Raw genomic sequence first — 20,175 nt, forward strand, 5'->3', positions numbered from 1 at the left:
TTATTGTTAGATGTTGATACAATACCAATACCGGCAAGAAATTCTGCATTGTCTTTCATTGCATTGATATTTACAAGACATTAAGAAATTAAAGCACGGGTGATTTTGATTTTATCTATTACGTTGGATGTCAATCTCAGACACATTTTTTCTTCTCTGGTTACCTGGAAAAAGGGTGTGAGCATAAACTTGCAAGTTGTGAAATATTGTTTTTCTGAAGACCATTGATTTGGATCATTTCTGCAACTTACTGGAGGTGAGACTCAAATGAACTTGTTCCTTTTTCCAGTTAACCAGGAGTGACTCAGAGTTTGTTACGACTTAACTGGCAAAAGGGTGTGAGGCTTAATATGCAAATTGTGTTTTTTTTCTTGAAGACGATTGATTGGTGACATTTCCGCATCTCACTTGAGATACAGCTCAGAGTTGAAAGACCATGGATGGAGTGCGTTCATTTACATTTTCAGTTGTTCATAAATATTCTAATTGTAATATAATTATATATAATTCTAATTATTTTGTTACAGACAAAGAGACTCCTTCAAAACTGGATGTTTTTAGCCATTTATCTAAAGAAACATAATAACAACATATAGTGCCTGGGAAAGGTTTTACATTCAGAAGCCTATTTCATTCCAATAGTGGTGTGCACACAGTATCGCTACAAGGGATCATATAGATTATGCATCTCTGCTACATCTTCACATCAGAAAACTTGTGTCTCATGATTATATCTTGGATTCAAGGTGCACATCCATCTGACAGTGTTAAAAGATGAACTCTCCCAGGACATCCCCATCCCGAAAGACAATCATGTAAATGACACACTGGATAGCTTATACTAATATTAGATTTCCTTATTTACTATATAGCTTGATTGAATTATTAAGTATCCTTATTAATTCAGCTGAAGACTGTTGTGGTCACTCTGGCTGCTGGTCTGTGGTTTGAGCTATCATTGGAGTGGCAGCCAGCCTCTACTCAATCCATGAGTCTCTCCGCACTGGTTGCCATGGGCACCACTTGACAGGAGACCCAGATCACCTGCAGACAGTTAACTTCTCACTTGTCAGGGGGATATTTAAGGACTGCTCAGATTGTGTTCTGGTCTCCATTATGGATTTCCATCACTGTGTCTCTCAAGCTTTGTATTCCCTAATACCTCTCTTGGCTTTGTCAGGCATTGCTTTATATTCCTGACCTTTGCTAAACTTCTTTTCTTTATACTGGATCTTAGATCTCCACCTGTCTTTGTTTTCGCCTCCCTGTGTTTGTCAGCTACTGAGCCTTTTTCCATGTCAACTTAGGTCATAGCATAAACATAGCACAGAATGAAGACATTTGAGCTGGGAGCTGCATCAGTGTGCTTGTACAGGAAAGGAATGAGCAATGTTTAATTCAAAGCTGAAAATTAAAAATGAAAAGCTCAAAGTCTCACCTGTTGAGCCTCAACAACTTGACTGTACCCATACCAGATGGTTATCCTAATGTGCCCGGTTCAGTGCCACCATCATACAGTTTACACTAGACATTTAGAAATTCATGTGTTAGTGATTTTGTTTTTATCTATTAAGTTGGATGTCAATCTCAGAACCCATTTTTCTTTACTGGTTAACTGGAAAAAGAGTGAAAGCATAAACTTGCAATTTGTGAAATATTGCTTTTCTGAAGAATACAGATTTTTGAGATTTCTGCATCTCACTTGAGATACAGCTCAGAGTTGGAAGGCCATGGAAGTGGGTCCATTTACATTGTCAATGTTTTCATAAATACTCTACTAATGATATATACATATAATTCTAATTATTTTCTTACACACAAAGAGACCCCTTCAAAACTGGATCTTGTTATCCTTTCTCCAAACAAAATGACAAGAGGAGGAAGCTTGTCTGATACAGTTTTGGAGAAACAGCTGAACTTCTGACCGAGTAAAAGTGAGTAACTGCAGAAAATACACTAAACAACCTCACAGCCTCACTGGGGGCTCTTCAGCCTGCACAGCTCTCTAGATGTATTGAAGACACTTACCAGGTAGCCTTCATGTAGTCTGTTTGTCCTTATTGTTTACTGATAGATTAACAAACATTAAATTGTTTCCAAAATATCCAGAAGTGATATTTTTAGCTGCAAAAATGTATTGTGTTACATGATTTAGATTCTATATCAAGTGGAACTAAATACATCAAGCTTTTTTTTTTTACAATTTACAACAACTACAGTGTTCTTATTATGTAATAGGAACAAGTAATAGGTTTATTCCATGCTGAAAAGAGAAGAAAGAAAACACAACGTTTCGGCCATGGAACCTTTAGTTGTGAAGAAGGCTACATGGCCAAAACGTTGTGTTTTCTCTCTTCTCTTTTCAGCATGGAATAAACCTATTACTTGTTCCTTTGCAGCCTACGCATGCTGACGCAGCTACCCACCTAAATGATTATGGAATATACTTCTAAAAGGATAAACATTATAACTTTTTATATGCAATATACATATTACTTTACAAATAAACTGTAAATTAAAAAATAAATTATTAATAAATACAGTAGTTAGCAGAAGCACATTTTCCAAAATACCCACTGCAAATTATTGAGTTAAAGACTTTGGTGCATAAAATATTTATGAAGATGGTGAAATACTGTTGTGTACTTTGTTTTTTATATATATTTAGCAACCACTACCATCTAATCTAAGTACGTTAGGTATACGGTATATGACGTCATGCTTCCGATTTTATTTTCCACTACCAAAATGTTCTTTACTTGTAAAATTCCATATTAATATTCCATATTAAGTGGATTTAGGCATGCACAGAGAGAAACAGATTAAATGAAGCAATGGTTTCACTAACATCTAATGCATCACAAGTGCTACCTGTCTATCATCTTTGGGCAATAAATTACATAACACAATGCAACACATTATTTTTTAGGTAATTGGAAGAAATGCTGTGCGTTCTCAGTGCCTGGTTCTGTATGCAATACAGAGTGTTTAAAAGCTGTGCCATAATCCACATTGGTATTGTCATGGATGTTGGAAGGGACGAACCATGGAATGGCAGAAGAGCGAGAAAAGACATAGTGGCAGAACGGGGGTAAGCCCGAGCTCAGCAGTTCAGGAGTCGTATAGAAACCAATGCCCTCAGGCAGCAGACGTGGGGCGACCTGGATGCTAGGTGGGTCTCAGGACATCAGAACGTCAATGCTGAGTGAAGGGGAATGAGTGACCCAGAAATATATAGCCCCAGAAAGAAAGACACCAGAAGGACAGAAAAGCACAGGAAACTAGAGACAGGACAGAGTAGGAGCGCCATCTGGCTGTAGAGGGTGTGACTGATATAGATAGCATGACCCCCATCACACAACAATGTGTGCTTAAAATGCTTTATGGGTGTGCCTTGTCAGGGCTGAAAAGTGGATTAAATTTAGGAACACTGAAAGACTGTAAGAAAGAAAAAATTGCCATAATTGTTACACATAAACTGTATGAAATATTAAATGAAACAAAAACTTCAGACCTGGAAATGGACAGACTATTAAAGCATCTCCAAAGCTAGAGACTGTGGTGACAGTGAGATACAATGAAGAGTGCTTTTAATGGTTAAACATCTTGTAAGGAAACATTATAATCAATACCGAAAGTGAAACTTTCACTAAGTTTCTTTTTTATCTGTCATCTCCTGATTGGTCCTTTGTGTTTCCTATAAATATATGTCCACTGCATCCAAAGATTAAATCATTTGGATTTTTCTGGAACACCAAACTTCTTTCAAACCGGTAAGAAAAAGAAGGATTTTAATACTAGTAATTAATATGTATTTCTTCTATCTGCATTAATGCTGTACTTAAATTATTTTGCATTGCAACAGCATAATAACAGAGATGCCTTTGTAAAGCAGATCTACAAGTACAGTAGGTTATTATTATTATTATTATTATTATTATTATTATTATTATTATTATTATTATTAGATGTTGATAATCATATAAAAAGCACACAAGGAGAGGAAAGAGCAGAATCAATGCGATTACAACTAGGGTTTGGAATGCAGTAGGAATGTAAATGGGCAGACACAGGAATAATTAAATAAAAGCCCTTCTCAAAAAGGTTTTGAGTCTTTGGAGCATAGTAAATGAAGGCCATGTCACCCATAGTGTGTAGGTGGGCTTGTAGGACAGGAAGGAGACAAAAATTACACTAACAATCGGGAGGTGGCCAAGAGGGAACATGTAAATGCTGAGTTGCATAATTATTTCAATGATTTAATTTGTTCAATTATTATTTCAACTGAAATGATCATAATATTAGCACCAATATCAATACCAATTATCATAATATTAGCACCAAAATGACCATGCAATTGTTAAGTTATATGGAACACTGAATGATGCTAGCATTTATTAAAATTTATTAAATTTTGCATTTATTAGCAAATATTACCAAAGTGTTAGTCAGAAATTATTGTAATGGCACAATACAAAGGTGTTACTCTCACTTATTAGTCTACACATACTGTATAATAAAACTTTAAATTTTCTGTATATTTTTTATTAATACAGATGAATACAGATATTCAAAAACAGTTTATAGTTTTATTTAATTAGGCACTGGTGTTTATCTCAATTTCTTAACATGGTTTTCAAACATAAGCTCTTCTAAATTGCTCAAAACAACCATGTAACCATGTATGTAAATCTGAATTCCAAACACACATACAGCACATAATTTATTTTAGATGGGCATTAAAATTATGAGTGTTCAAAGCGGGGGCACAGGGCAGTACACTAAATATCACAAGTAATAGTAATGGATTAATTAAATAAAATTACAGTTCTTTCTGATCTGGGGCCATAATTATGAGGGAGGGTTGGGGGATTTCATATTGTACTGCAGACTAGTGAAAGACACATGTAAGTAAAATTATTTTCCAAGAATGCTTTCATTACTGAAAAATGACCATTGGGAACACAAACAGGTACCCATTACGAACATTGTAGCTCCAAGTTTTAATTCTGCCCTCTGGTGATAGAGTAGCCATATTTCCTTGACTCAAGAAATAGTAGTTTTCTTGCAGTTTCAGCTTTGTAAGGCTACAGGGCTAAAGCCTCAAGGAACTGATGGAAGAGAGCAAAACCTATGGGTTAATTTAATGGAACACAAGATCAGGCAGTTGATCCTGGGCTTTGTGGTTCAATTAGAATAATTGTTTAATGCTTTACGGGTGGAAGAGATACAGAGTGATGCCCGAGGCAGATAGCACTATTTCCAGCTGCAGGGTGTGAAGAAGTTAAAACCTCTTAGTAGAACTCTGAGAAGCCAGCACCTGGGTTTCACTGCAGTTACAACAGCTTAAAATAAAATTGTGACATTATAAGCAACATTTTTAAATTGTTTCACGAAATATTGCACATGCAAGTGATCTCTAATATCCTCAAACTCCAACCATTGAATTTATTTTTACAGAGAGTGAACAAGCAAAGTACAGAATTCTGCCCAAGATATTCTTTCTGCAACAGGGGAAATCTTATGTTTACAAACCCACTTTTATTTCTGCCTGCGCAACAAAAGAAAACAGTTTGGACTTTCTTTTGTTAGCATATTGAATATCCTAGTATGTTCTGTATAGAAGCTGTAGCTGGGACGAACAGAGTTCTCCCCAGTTGTCTCACTTGCAGCTGGACCCAAGCAGCAGATGATTGTGACGTTCAGCGTGCAAAGCTCTCTCCCTTCTCACTGCACTGTGATGCTTTCCAGTCACTCTAAGACTGTCATGATTTTATTTCTATGTTTTAGAACTTAATAAACCATGGAGGGAAACTCTGGAGCAAAAAGTATTTTTAAACACAGCATGAAACCCACATCACACTGTATCTCCCAATTTGGAGCCAGAAGAATTAGATGAGGGCTGTTAAATACAGTCCTGGAGGGCTGTCATGTTCATATATCCATGAAGAGCTGATAGAACTTGTTCAATCAGTCACAGTTAACACAATAATGAGCAATAAATTGTTAAGAGATGAATTGTTAATTGTTAAATTGTCTATCAGGTTACCAGGTCAGAGGTATGTAGAGCCCTACAATAGGTAAGGCCCTACAAAGCTGCTGGACCTGATAGAGTCCCCACCAGAGTTCTGAAGGCCAGTGCCATGCAATTGGCTGATGTCTACACAGACATAATTAATACCTCATTGTCACAGGCTATTGTTCCACGTTGTTTTAAAAGTTCTATCACTCCAATTCCTAAAAGATCTAGGGTGACTTGCCTGAACGACTACCGTCCCATAGCTCTTACATCTGTAGCTACGAAATGCCTGGAGAAACTATTGAGATTTATCAAGAATAATATTCCCAACCCTCTGCAGTTTGCATATCATCTAAGTAGGTCTGTGGATGGTGCAGTAGCTACCATTTTACACACTGCTCTCCAGCACCTGGAAAAACAATACACTTACATTCGTATGTTGTTTTTAGACTATAGCTCAGCTTTTAACACCATAAGGCCCACCAAGCTAGTGTTGAAACTCACTGGACTTGGCCTGCCTAATTCTCTGTGCAATTGGATACTAGACTTTTTGACAATTAGACCACAAGTAGTGAAGATAGGTCGAAATATCTCTTCCCCAATTACCTTAAGCACAGGAATAACCCCAGGCTGTTGCCTAAGCCCAACACTTTTCTCATTTGTCTCAGCCAGCAGCCATATCACTCTGCAACTCACAACTGGCAACCCACTCAAGCTAAGCAGGTGTGAGCCTAGCCAGTACCTGGATGGAGAGACCTCCTGGAAAAAACTAAGGTTGCTGTTGGAAAAGGTGTTAGTGGGGCCAGCAGGGGGCACTCACCCTGCGGTCTATGTGGGTCCTAATGCCCTGGTATAGTGACGGGGACACTATACTGTAAACAGGCGCCGTCCTTTGGATGAGATCATTAAAAATCCCAGAGTGTTTCTCAAAAGAGAGTAGGGGTGTAACCCTGGTGTCCTAGCCAAATTTCCCATAGGCCCTTACCAATCATGGCCTTCTAATAATCCCCATCTATGAATTCTTCCCCACTGAGAGCTGGTGTGTGGTGAGTGTTCTGGTGCACTATTGCTGCCATCGCATCATCCAGGTGGAGTCCCCAATACCTGTAAAGCGCTTTGAGTGAAGTATCCAGAAAAGCGCTATATAAGTGTAAGCAATTATTATTACCATTATACAAACATGACTGCAATTCCACCTACTGTATGACAATAACATAATATACAAATTTGGGGATGATACAACAGTGCTTGGCCTTATTCAACATGATAATGAAACTACTTACAGTACGCTGGGCAAACGTTCCGAGGTCAAATTCTTCCAGCACGGGGGTACCTTTAAAGCGGAGATGACGGCACCGACATTTTTTGGCGCGCCTTCTCTTTAAAGCCCTGGCCAAATATGAAGACAGTACGTACAGTTATAATTCAAACGGAATTAAAAACTACACATCCCAGTTACCTTGGTGGTGCTTGTGATCATTGCGTTTAACCAACGAAACAGGGCGAAAAATCAGTCACATGACTTTGGGGCAGAGTTTCGAAAGCTTAACCTATCAGCAACAAAGCGAAATTTACACGATAGGCTACCTCAAACTGTCAGTTACATGACTGTGTATGTCGCTTAAGCCACTCCTATTTGGCATTTTAGTTATGGAGGCGAGAAGACGCCCCCCCCACTCTCTCTGGGTGTCTGATTTGCCACCATCTTTAACTGTTCCATGTCCGAATCGCAGTAGCTACGCGTACGAAATAAAGTTAATCCCAGCTACAAAACATATATTTTTGTGGTAAGAGGGCGCAAAACATCAGTATTTACTGCTATTAATTACTGTACGATTTATAGTTGAAATCTGAGCCTAGATATAAAGTTAGATATAAAGTTAAAATCTCGACAAAGCAATGTACGAAATACAGAGAAAATAAATCCTTTCTGACATCTAAAATCAGTTTTGATCAAGGTCTCTAAAACAAACAAGAAAAAGAGGATTTTCGGAGGGCAATTACACTGTTTACAGATGCAGCCATTCAAAATGGGTGGGGTATTTCGCGACATACACCGGTGGGCGTGTCGCAGTATCACGCAGTATCACGCGGTTAATCGCATCATTTGACGTCATGCCGGAAAGTATCCGGCATCACCTTGTAAAACCGCCAGGGGGAGCTTAACCTCTCATGTACAGCATTTGAGCTTTTAAATTTGAACTGCGTATTACAGCATGTTAATCATCAGTCATTAAAATGTTGGTATATTTTATGAAAGCAAGATTGCTCAGTTGGACAAAAGTACACAACCTACCTTTATCAGAAATATTTATGCATCATAGCCTTTACTGAAGATATTACTAATAGTATTAATAATGAATGACTTTGGACAAGCTGTATACTCAAAGTATAATTTCTTTAGCACATTTGTACAAGCACTTGGAATCTGTCCAAGCCCTTCTTTGTCAGGCATTTTCTTTTACTTCAACGGGCATAAAAACTCCCTTGCTTTTAACAGGGCATTTCATAATTTCTAACTACGAAAATGATTTAAAATGCGACACTTATCATTCAACTAGAGCTCAAAATATCACAAGGATCCTCAAGAGCACAGCAAAGACTGTATTAAAAGATACTTGTATAAGATACATGAGAATCCTGGCTTTTTTTACCAGATATTATGGAACCACTTCAGAAGGGTGTCAGCCAGTCAGATTCCAGGAATTGGTACTTTAAAGAAAAATTACACACCGGTATTCCATTTCTCCCGAAACATTTTAAGCATCAAAGTATTTAACTAACATGTGAAATAGCATGTGAAAAAGTGGTAGTTTTAAGCTTTTCTGCTAATATAATATGGAATCGCGTATCTAAAGAATTTAATAACGATATGATTATATTCGTGTACTGCGACAGGGCTGTGTAGGGCTGTTTCGCCTCTCTCTTCATGTGACTTCCCTTGTAGCCTACTGGTCTATGTGCCTGATTACCAACTCACGGGTTGTGTGTTCAAATCCAGCTGGTGCTGGACTTTTCTTTTAACAAACATTTCTTTGAAAAAATAGAATAGCAATATTATGGACAATCAATTGACTTTTATATTTCAAAATATCACAACATGATTGATTCTAAGTCATTTTTGAAAACAATGAATAGTCACCTTCTTCCCTTCTGACAATGGTCCCTGCTTCTGCTTCCTGCTTCTATTGTGTGTGTGTGTGGGGCGGGGGGGATCCCTTCAGATCTCCCTTCAGATTTAAAAGGTTATTAGTCATATCTTCGGTGTCGCATCTTACCAGTGCAGCTGATCTTTTGCTGCCTGGGTGGGTCAGCTATCACAAAGCTTTAGAGAACCTAACATTTCTATTATCAACAAATTGTTAATTTGTAATAGAGTAAATTTTTATAGAGAAATGGAGGCTGGACAGTATGCGTTACAATATAAACATTTATATTGATTTAAATCCTGTTTTGATTTCAATCGCAAACGCGTGTTTAATTATATGTGTTTTTTTAATCATAATCAGACTAATGCAACATAAATTGATACAGTATCTTTGTCTTCTAAGTATCTTAATAAACTTTCAGCATAGCTTTCTACCCGTTTAGATTTATTTTTCTTGGGATTTTGGGATCAAAAGTGGGAGGATTAGATTGTAATCGTTTTTATTTTTCAAATACGTTTTAGAAAAGTGTAATCTATACCTGCCCAGACTGTACGCCTTCCTAAACCTCGCCCTGACCACTTTCACTCCTGTCCTGCTCTTCCCCGTGCACCCCAGCCGGGCGCTCTTCGGCCTCTGCCCGGGACAAATGTATATTTTGATATTTACACCCAGCGCGGCACCGAGGGAGCGTCTGCATTTATAACTTAGTTTTTAAAATTAGTCAAGCAATATGAAGCATCTCCTTTTACTTTTAAGTCCCTTAAATACATTGAGCACAGCTTTCTCACCACTTAGATTACTTTTTGATACCATCCTTACACAAAGCAGAAACGTCTTGTATTTTCTGATGACATACAGTACAAGTGGAAAGATTACAGATTTTAATAGTCTTTAATTTTGTTACGTTATACGTTTTAGGAACGTTTCATCTAAACAAACACCACAAAACTATTCTCGATTGTATTTCCGAATGTTATGTTACACCTACAGTAGTTCACTGCTTTAAATACATCAAATTAAGAAAGTTAGGTGTAGCACTTTAGATCTTTTTTTCTGAACCAGGGAAAATCTGATCATGTTTCTCTATAACAATAATAAAAAACTTTATTTTACATATCACCTTTAAAAGTGGCATCTCAAAGCAATACAGTAGATGGAAAAACAGTTAAAAGAGACCAAAGTAAATACCAGACAAACGCAAATGCGTTTTTAATAAAATGCTTTTATTCATTCAGCAGAGAGTGAGAGGGACATCCAGCAGAGAGAGACACACACACCGGTTTCCATTGACAAAAGTAATTGTTTTTTTTCAATTCCTCTTGTCTAACAGGAATGTTTTGTTTGTGGACAGACTGTTAGACTAGAGGAAAAGAGCGCCTCCTTCTACGAAGCATTTCGTTGATCCGATCACAAATTATTTTCCAGTCGCACGAAGTAAGGGTTGAGAATCTCCGATTCACCATGCTACTAATGGTTTCCCGGAGATTGCAAGGCAAGGCACTTTTGCCTCTGGACCCATCGAAATTTACAGACGTGGTCCACCCCCAGTAAATTTCAAAAGTCACAAGATTTCGAAACACGAGTGCGGCGTAGCGGTCGGCTCTAGCGTAGGTGTAACATACAATATAATTATATCTTATTAATTTCTTTAGATACGTGATTCTTTTAATACAGTCTTTGCTGTGCTCTTGAGGGTCCTTGTGATATTTCGAGCTCTGGTTGAATGATAAGTGTCGCAGTTTAAAGTGTCGCAGTTTATGGGTTGCAATTTAGAAAAAGTTAAAAACCGCACTCAAAATGCAATTTGGAGCTTTCTGGCAAGAGGAGACACCCAAATTAATAATGTAACATGCCACTGTTTGTGCATGAACAAAGTTATACTGAGATTTCCTTAGATACGCGATAAAAAAAAATAAAAAAAATTTGAATCCCCGGCGGAACACATTCCTTAAGAATCAGCGCTTTTATATATCGCCTTTAAACACATATATTTAAACACGTGTTTACGATTTAAATCAAAACGCAATTCAAATCAATATAAATGTTTATTTTGTAACACATAGGTGACTATTCATTGTTATTAAAAAGACTTAAATTCGATCATGTTGTGATATTTAGAAATATACATTTGTTTGGTGCGAGTGAGGTTTTATTTAATCTCTGACCAAGGGAAACGTTTCATTTTTTCAAAGAAATGTTTGTTAAAAAAAAGGTCATAGTTCCAGTGGGATTCAATCACAGACCGTGGGACATTGGATTTAGGAACCTAACCCACAGCACCACCAGCAAGGTCACATGCAGAGTGCTAAAAAAGCACTACAGAAACATTAGACAATGTACAGCATGTACTATTCTTGTGTTGCGGTACATGAATATAATTATATCGTTATTAATTTCTTTAGACACGTGATTCCATATTATATTCCCTTTTAATCAAATTCTAAAAGTATGCTTGTTGACTCCGGTATCTCTTTAGACTTCAATGCTTAAAATGTTTAGGGAGAAATGGAATACCGGTGTGTATTTTTTCTTTAAAGTAGCAAGACCAGCCATATACTGTATGTTTATATTCCAAAATTAATATCATTTATGGCCTTCAAATGCGTTACAGTATGCTCCTATTCTTTTTATGCTCAGCTACTAAGATTTCCCTTCAGTGGTAAAATTCCATATGAATTTTCAATACTACAACGGGCACAGTAAAGACTTTTACTGTAAATCTTTCTACGACAGACCAATGGAGCACGAGTGCCCCTGTCGGTCCCGCGTGTCATCTTGCGTCAAAATGCGCGACGCCGTAGCCAATTACCTCTGGTACGTGTCTGTACCGCGCACTTTGAATGGCTGCATCTGTATATAGAATAACTGATTTATGACCAATCTAATTTCTTGTTCGTTTAAAACAGTGAAATGTCAGCTGCAAAAGATCGCACCAGAAACAGCACTCATAGACGTTCAGGAAAGGCTGAATGAAGTCATGTCAAGTACAATAATTCGGTGATCAATAATAACAGTTGTAGGACAAGAAACAAAAGATAGTGAAAACTTAAGCTTTTTAAGGCTAAAACTCAAATTCATTCTACAAATTAATGCAAATGAAAATTCAGGACGTTAAAGTGCTAGAGGTGTAAAAAATACAAAAATGCACATGGGCAAAAAGTTTTAGAAATGGAGCAGGTGTTGCTTTGAAATAAGCAAACAGAAAAAAAGCCATGACTATAGTGCAGAAGAGGGATGCAGGAAGACTTGCTTAGATATACAAAAAAATCACAAAAAGGTGTATGTTACAAAAAAATGTACATGAACATGTACATCAATTTCCCTTCGCGATCAATAAAGTCTTATCTATAAACATGAAACACAGTGAGGAATCAGAAAATTATCATGCATAAAAAACAGCAATTCTGTCAGTGAGCCCTAAATGAATTAATAGCAACCATGGTTTCACGGAGGGCTTCTCAGATAGTTGGGCATTCAGGTATATTGGCAGGTGAAAGGATTTGTAAACATATTTTGTTAAAGCAAGTCAGTTTTTTCCGCAACACATAAAAGACATTTTTCCAAGAAAGTTTAGCCTTTGTCACTAATGAAACCACTAAATAAAGACATAAATATAGAGATCTTAAGATTTTTTTTATTCAATGTTGGTAGCAGGATGAACTGTCAGGTTGAGCTAAGTGTATATTTTGTCGCAGAGTTGCTGCAAGATGTTAACAGTGAAAAAAGGTATTTAGAAATGAGTTATTTCAAGAAGAAAATTTTCAGAATTAATTGCAAATCTAGCAGGATAGAGAAAGCACAGAAAACAGGCAGTTAGATTGATCAGATTAGTATGAAAAGTCAGATAGCAAAGGGAATGAGAAGAGTGACAAACTAGTATACTTTAGATATTTTTTTCTGAACCAGGGAAAACTGATCATGTTTCTCTATAACAATAATAAAAAACTTTATTTGATATATCACCTTTAAAAGTGGCATCTCAAAGCAATACAGTAGATGTAAAAACACATAAAAGGACCTCAGATTACAAAGTAAATACATATAAGAAAGACAAGCAGTTAGAGGTGCTACCAAAATTAGAAAATGAAGCAGATACAGACACTAAGTCTTCTGAAAAGGTTCTGAGGTTAGATTTAAATGCACTCAGGGTACTGATATCACTGGGAATACAAATTGAGAGCTCTGGGGTGCAGCTAGAGAAGACCCTGTCACCCACAGAATGTAGATGTTCTTGAGGACAGCTAGAAGACCAGAGCCAGACGGACAAAGGTGGGGAGTAGACAGATAATAAGCCATATACTGTAGGTACTGAATGAGGATAAGGATTTTGAAGTTGACTCAAAACCTGATAGGTAATCAGTGCAAGGACTTGAAAACAGGCATAATGCATCCCTGATAGGATTCTCGCTGTCATATTCTGAACATATTGAAGATTGCTCAGTGTGGATTTAATTTCCCCAGTGAACAGGATGTGCATTTATTAATTCTAGAAAAAAAAGCCTTTCTTGATTTCTCTAGTTCTTAGTTTCTCTAGTTCCCTTTAAAATAAACTATTATTCCACAATGCAGAGTATTACATGGCCAGTATTTACACATGATATTTGTGATTTAAAGAAATTAACACAAGCAGCTTTTGGAGATTTAAGTGTTGGCTGAGTTATTGCAGGATAAAAGACTAGAGATGTTGGTAAGAAGAAGATAATTTGGGGAAAGCTGAGGAATACACTGATAACAAGAACACTTCCTAATGGGGTTAGGCATGCTTTTGATGAAGATGATGAAGTTAACAGACTGTATGTTTACATAGATACTAAAATGAGGATTGTATTTTAGATTTTGTTTAGTTGCTGGCATTGAACTGTGTGTTGGATGCACATGAATTGAAGGAATGGGCAAACATCGCTGATGCGGATCCACAGAGCCAGCATATTAAGATGTTTATAATTAGAGGCAATTTGTTTAAATAACTAGGTATGGATACTGGTGTGCAAGAGAGCTGGAAAGGCTGTTTCCTTAAGCCGGCACTATAAAATATTTTATTCTCAGTGAGATGCTGCCATTTCATAGTGGGTTTCTAACACTGTGTATAGTTCCATCCACACAGTGCCTTTACTTCCATCCATTTCTAATCTCTTTATCCAGTACAAAGGATTTGGAGCCTATCCCAGTAAGCGACGGACACAAGGCAGAATACACCCTGGACATAGTGCCAGTCCATCACAGGACAGACAGACACAAACACACACACACACCAGGGCCAGTTTTCCCATAAACCAATTAACTTACCAGTATGTTTTGGAGTGCGAGAGGGAGTCATATCACACATATGGAGAAAAACCATGTAACCCAGAGAGAACATGTAAACTCCACACACACAGGATGGCAGGAATTGAACCTAGGACCCCAGTGCTGCAAAATAGCAATGGTAACCACTTCGCCACCATTATAAATGGATGGATATCTTAGTTTATCTTTCTAGTTCACAGGTTTGCATGCATAATTTAATTTTGAAAGCCACTGAGACATCAGGTACTACTGTTGTATTTATGAAAAAGAAACAAAACAAAAAACATACTAACAACTGTGCCATCCTACTCCTTAGTTAATACATTTTATTATTCATAAACAGTTAACATTGTTAGCAAAATATTTTGAATTATATTTAACGCTATTTTTTCTTTAGTTTTGTATTTAACTTATTATATGATAGTCAGACTTAATGTATATTTGAACAATGAAAATATATTTTTACAAGATGCGGGGGAAAGTGCAACAACTTATTACAGTGCTAAATTTAATATTATTGATTTGTAATAGTTTATGCTAACACCTAACTTTCTTAATTAGATGTATTTAAAACAGTGAACTAAGTGTAACATACTATTCAGAAATACAATCAAGAATAGTTTTGTGGTGTTTATATGGATGAAACGTTTCTAAAATGTATAACATAACAAAATTAAAGACGATTAAAATCTGTAATCTTTCCACTTGTAATGTCATTAGACAGAACAACAAGTTTCTGTTTTGTCTAAGGATGGTATCAAAAAGTAGTATAAGTGGTGAGAAAGCTGTGCTTAATGATGATTAAGTGACTTAAAAGTAAAGAGATGCTTCATATTGCTTGATTAATTTTAAAAACTAAGTTATAAATGCAGACGCGATTGGTGCCATTAAGCGCTCCAGGCAGCAGAACGTTCGTTCTGTACTGCTGAGCTTCGCGCCTCCTCCCTCTCTCGGTGCCGCGCCCCTCTCTGATGGAGCGCAGTGGGCGGTACGCTATTTTCAGAGCCTCTGATTGGGAAAAAAATACCTGCTGATCAGTTTCACACAACAGGAAGAGAAAATAATGGGATTTTTTCTCTTCGAAACGTGTGCTGTCTTTATGAAATTTATGTATTTTAAATGTTTAATTAAGAAGTAAAAACCTTATAGCGTACACAAAGATTCTGAGCTGATCACGAGGAAGAAAAATCACCCATTTTTCACACATAGAAACTGTTTTTTAACTCTCGAAACCTGTTTTTATAGGTTTTAAAGTCGTGCAATGTCTAAGTTAAGCAGGAACACATCATTATATCTCATTTTTTATTTCTTTTTAAAAAAATTTAAAAATTGTTTGCCCAGCCTACTTTCAGGAAGCTAATTAGAGACCTGACCAATTATGGTAAGGATAATGACCTTCTTCTTAATGCTTCTAAGACAAAAGAATTGATCTTGGATTTCAGGAAAAATATCAATCCCCACCAATCAGTTTACATCAATGGTACTGATATTGAACAGGTTGACTCCATCAAGTTTCTTGGCCTACATATTAAAAACACGCTGAGCTGGACAGCAGTGTCTGTACTTTCTGAGGTGCCTAAAGAGGAGTGGAATCCACTGGTTAGTTTCTATCATGGTGCCATTGAGAGCATTTTGACTGGAGGTATTACAGTGCGGTTCGGCGGTGCTACCCAGAATGACAAACGCATCCTTCAGAGAATGATTAGAACAGCTGAACGCATTACTGGAACAGAACTTCCTTGGTTGGAGAATCTCCATACAGCCCGCTGCAGGAGCAAGGCTCACGCTATCATCAAAGACATACTCCACCCTAGCTAAAGTCTGTTTACCTGGCAAGACACTAAACATAACCTTGGTGTTGTAGGCCAGAGAGCATTAAGACCCGAAGAAACAGGTTTACTGTATGAACAGTTTCTTCCCAAGAACAGTGCGCCTGATTACCAAGGACATGTAGACCGGCATAACATATAGAAGGCCCATATCTACCTCAGCCCTGTAGACACAATGTCTTTTATCATGTGTAACGTAGGAGGCATTCTTCTTATGTGAATTTTTGTTTGCATAATAGTGTGTACAGGTTGTGAATAGTCTTTTTACAGTTTGTGTATATAATGTACAATATTAATATTATGTTGTTCTAAATTTTCAGTGGAATATTCAGTTTAGAAATGGATAAATATCTACTTCACAACCACTAATTATTTGCAAAATAAACGGATTTTGTGCAACGGTTTGGCAGAATTATGCCAAATTCATAGGTATTCATAGGTACAGATGCAGCCATTCAAAATTAGTGGGGTACGCTGTGGTAAAACGCGATGGGCATGTCACAACACAACGCGTCATATCGCATCATACCGTATAATACCACAGTTATGATAATAGTATCCCAGATCACTGCCAGGTGGAGCTAATAAAGCTTAACCTCTCATGTAAAGCATTTGAGCTGTAACTAGAAAATTCATGGTTTCAAATCCTAGTCACTGCTGAAGGACAATCTTTTTCCAATTAAGAATTTAAGTTTGTATACTCTTTAGACTTTTAATAATTTTAAAGTCTGTATTACAGCATGTAAATCATTAAACATTAAAAAGTCGGTATATTTTATAAAAGCAAGATAGCTCAGTTGGACAAAAGTACAGTACACAACCTACCACCTTTATCATAAATATTTTAATTATGCATCAAAGTCTTTATGGAACATATTACTAATAGTATTAATAATGAATGACCCTGGACAGGCTGTAAGCTCAAAGTATTATTGTTATCCACTTTCTTTGTAACCGTCTTTGTAAACGAAAATACTTAATTTTTTCATTGACAAAAAGTAACAACACAGCATTTCGTTGATCCGATCCGATAAATTCAACAAAATGCTTCGAAGAGGCGCTCTTTTTCTCTAGTTTAACAGTCTGTGCAGAAACAATCAACAATCCGGTTAATCAAGAGAGTGTGGCGTTACTTTTTGTCAATGAAAAAATTAAGTATTTTCGTGTCAAATTAGTTGTCCTTTTTTTGGTTGGGTAAACATGAATAGCATGAAGCAATACGGGGTCATTGTTATGATTTCTCTATTATTATCAAAACCTTCAAATCATTAGATTTTGCTTATTTTGGAAACATTTGGACATGTTCTTTGTAACTGCACTGCTGTCGATATTGTAGCAATAGACAAAATGAAATGCTTGGAGTTTGTAATGTAGGGATTTCTATATTTATGTCTTTATTTAGTGGTTACATTAGTAACAAAGGCTAAACATTCAGCTTCAGTAACGCGTACGCCATATGGCAGACGTTACATACATGTTTGGCTGACATAACGTTTAAATAAACAAAAAACAAGTCATTTATTGCTTAATCATGTTGGCTAGCTAATGTCCTCTCTTTGCTAGTTAATGTCTAATTTTTAGTTAAGCAGGATTTGAGCTACAGACCATAAAAAAAACAGAATTCACTTTTTTCTGTCTCTTTCTCACCCGCTGCGATTCTGGTGTTAATAAAACATGTTTACAAATGCAGAAATATTTTATCCATCAAAGCCTTTACTGAAGATATTACTAATAGCATTAATAATGAATGACCTTGGACAAGCTGTAAACTCAAAGTATTACGCTGGTCCACATTCTTTGTAACCGTCATTTTAAACGAAAATACTTTATTTTTTCATTAAAATAAAGTAACACCACAGCATTTCATTGATCTAACTATCAAGGACAGGACATAAGCTAGCCAGTATGATAAAGGAATAAATGACTTTTTTTTGTTTATTTCTTTAGCACATTTATTTGAACATTTCCATCGATTGTACAAGCACTGAAAAACTGTCCAATCCCTAGTTCGGCGGGCATTAATACGGCCGACATTACAGGTTGCTAGTTATTTGTGGCTGTTTCTGCGTAGCGTAGCAACGAGTGACTAAATTCTCAGGCGGGGGAACGTAAACAGCTTAATTTTCGTGTTAAATAAATGTTTTAAATTAAAATTCATTCTATACAGCAATCACATATTTGGGGACCATTTCATAAAACTTTGATGCTTAAAATGTTTAGAAAGAAATGGAAGACTGGTGTGCATTTTTTCTTTAAACTACCAAGACCAGCCATATACAGTACAGTTTACTTACAGTAATATGTTTATGTTCTCGTTTATGACCTTCAGATGCGTTATGCTCCTCTTCTTTTTATGCTCAGCTACTAACATTTCCCTTTAGTGGTAAAATTTCATATAAATATTCAATACTAAGTGGATTAAAATGTGCACAGTAAAGAGATTAAATGATTAAATCTTTGCACTACCAACCAATGCACCACGAGTGCCCCAGTCGGTCATTTTGGCCAGCCAATCACGTACCGCGGTAGGGCGCGGTGGTGCACGCGTAGTTGCCCCGCAGTACGGGTTTGTACCATGCATTTTGAATGGCTGCATCTGTACATATAAATATTCAATACTAAGCAAATTAAAACATGCACAGCAAAGAGATGAAATTATTCAATCTTTTCACAAATGACCAATGCACCATGAGTGCCCCTGTCGGTCATTCTGGCCAGCCAATCACGTACCGCGGTACAAAGCAGTGACTTGTGGGTAATTGTGTGTGGTACGGGTTTGTACCGTGCATTTTGAATGGTTGCATCGGTACATTTCTTTGCTGAAATTTAATAATAACAAAAAATTTTTGTCATTATTTTTGTTATTATATTTTATAAATATGCTGCCTGCCAGTCAGTTAAGGACAGTACCACTGATTTGCCAGCAATTTAAATAATTTTGTGTTGCTACAGTATCAAAAGCAGCTTTAAGAAGCATAAGGATATCTACTGTATACTGTAGCTCCTGAGTCTGAGGCAATAAATAAATCATTCAAAACCCTGAAAAGAGCAGTCTCAGTGCTATGATTTAAGTGGAAACCAGACTGAAATGGCTCAAACAAGTCATTGGCTATCATATAAGACTGTATTTGATGTGCAACCACACATCTAAGGTTTTTTCTAACTCCTGAGATAGAAATGGTCAATCATTTTGTCAGAATCCAAGCCTGGTGTTTTTCTATAGGAGTAATTGACACAGTCTTTAAGGCATTAAGGAATGTATACACTGTGATTTACCTAAAACATGATACACTGGAATAATCTACTGTATGTTGTACATAGCACTGATTTATAAGAAAACAATGACATCCTCTTTTTCTAAATGGTTTATGACTTTACTTCAAATTTAAAGGATCCATTGCCCACTATCAGTGCCTCTACAGGGAGCAATGTGCACACTGTAAACAACAAAAAGGCTAGGAACCTCATTTTGTAACGAACAGCTCTTGTTTAAAGTGATATTATACATGTCATGAAATGGAGAAGTATTTGAATGTATTTTTAAAGCAGTTCATGCCTCTCCTTAGTGCTGCCATTAGTCTACCACTTGTTTTTGTGTGTATGTGTGCCTCCTGCAGTTTTGTATACTAACAATGGCTGACAGTGTTACAGTATATTATCTTTTTTTAACAGATCCACTAAAAGAGGTCACCAGGAAACATTCCTTACTAGCAAAAAACAACATGGATAAGGTATCTGAGTATTTACTGAATTAATGCATATAAGACAATCTTAAAAACATCATTACTAAAGAAAGAAGAGACTAAACAATGGTTTGTGCATGATGCATGGTATGTAGCATTAGTCCAAGTCATAAACAAGGGGCGAATGTGTAGCCAGAACTGTGTGGGTA

At 36.7% G+C, this 20,175-nt stretch overlaps 2 protein-coding genes across 4 annotated transcripts in view; one reads left to right on the forward strand and one right to left on the reverse strand.

Annotated features, from left to right (window-relative positions):
* Positions 1-20,175, reverse strand: part of LOC148646745 (NACHT, LRR and PYD domains-containing protein 3-like) — a 2,700,574-nt gene that overhangs the window by 2,287,737 nt on the left and 392,662 nt on the right. The gene's annotated exons all lie outside the window — the stretch shown is intronic.
* LOC148646776 (cytosolic phospholipase A2 gamma-like) overlaps positions 3,699-20,175 on the forward strand; it is a 37,988-nt gene continuing 21,511 nt past the window's right edge. For 2 of the 3 annotated variants that reach the window (XR_015927512.1, XM_088608585.1), the window contains exons 1-2: positions 3,699-3,773; positions 19,956-20,014. The gene's annotated coding sequence lies outside the window, so the exon portion shown is untranslated. Of the gene's footprint in view, positions 3,774-3,860; positions 3,909-19,955; positions 20,015-20,175 lie in introns of those variants that run through there. The other variant, XM_088608586.1, reaches the window with a different exon arrangement.

This window comes from Lepisosteus platostomus, chromosome 16 (assembly GCF_059453375.1).
Source record: "Lepisosteus platostomus isolate fLepPlt1 chromosome 16, fLepPlt1.hap1, whole genome shotgun sequence".
Taxonomy (NCBI): domain Eukaryota; kingdom Metazoa; phylum Chordata; class Actinopteri; order Semionotiformes; family Lepisosteidae; genus Lepisosteus; species Lepisosteus platostomus.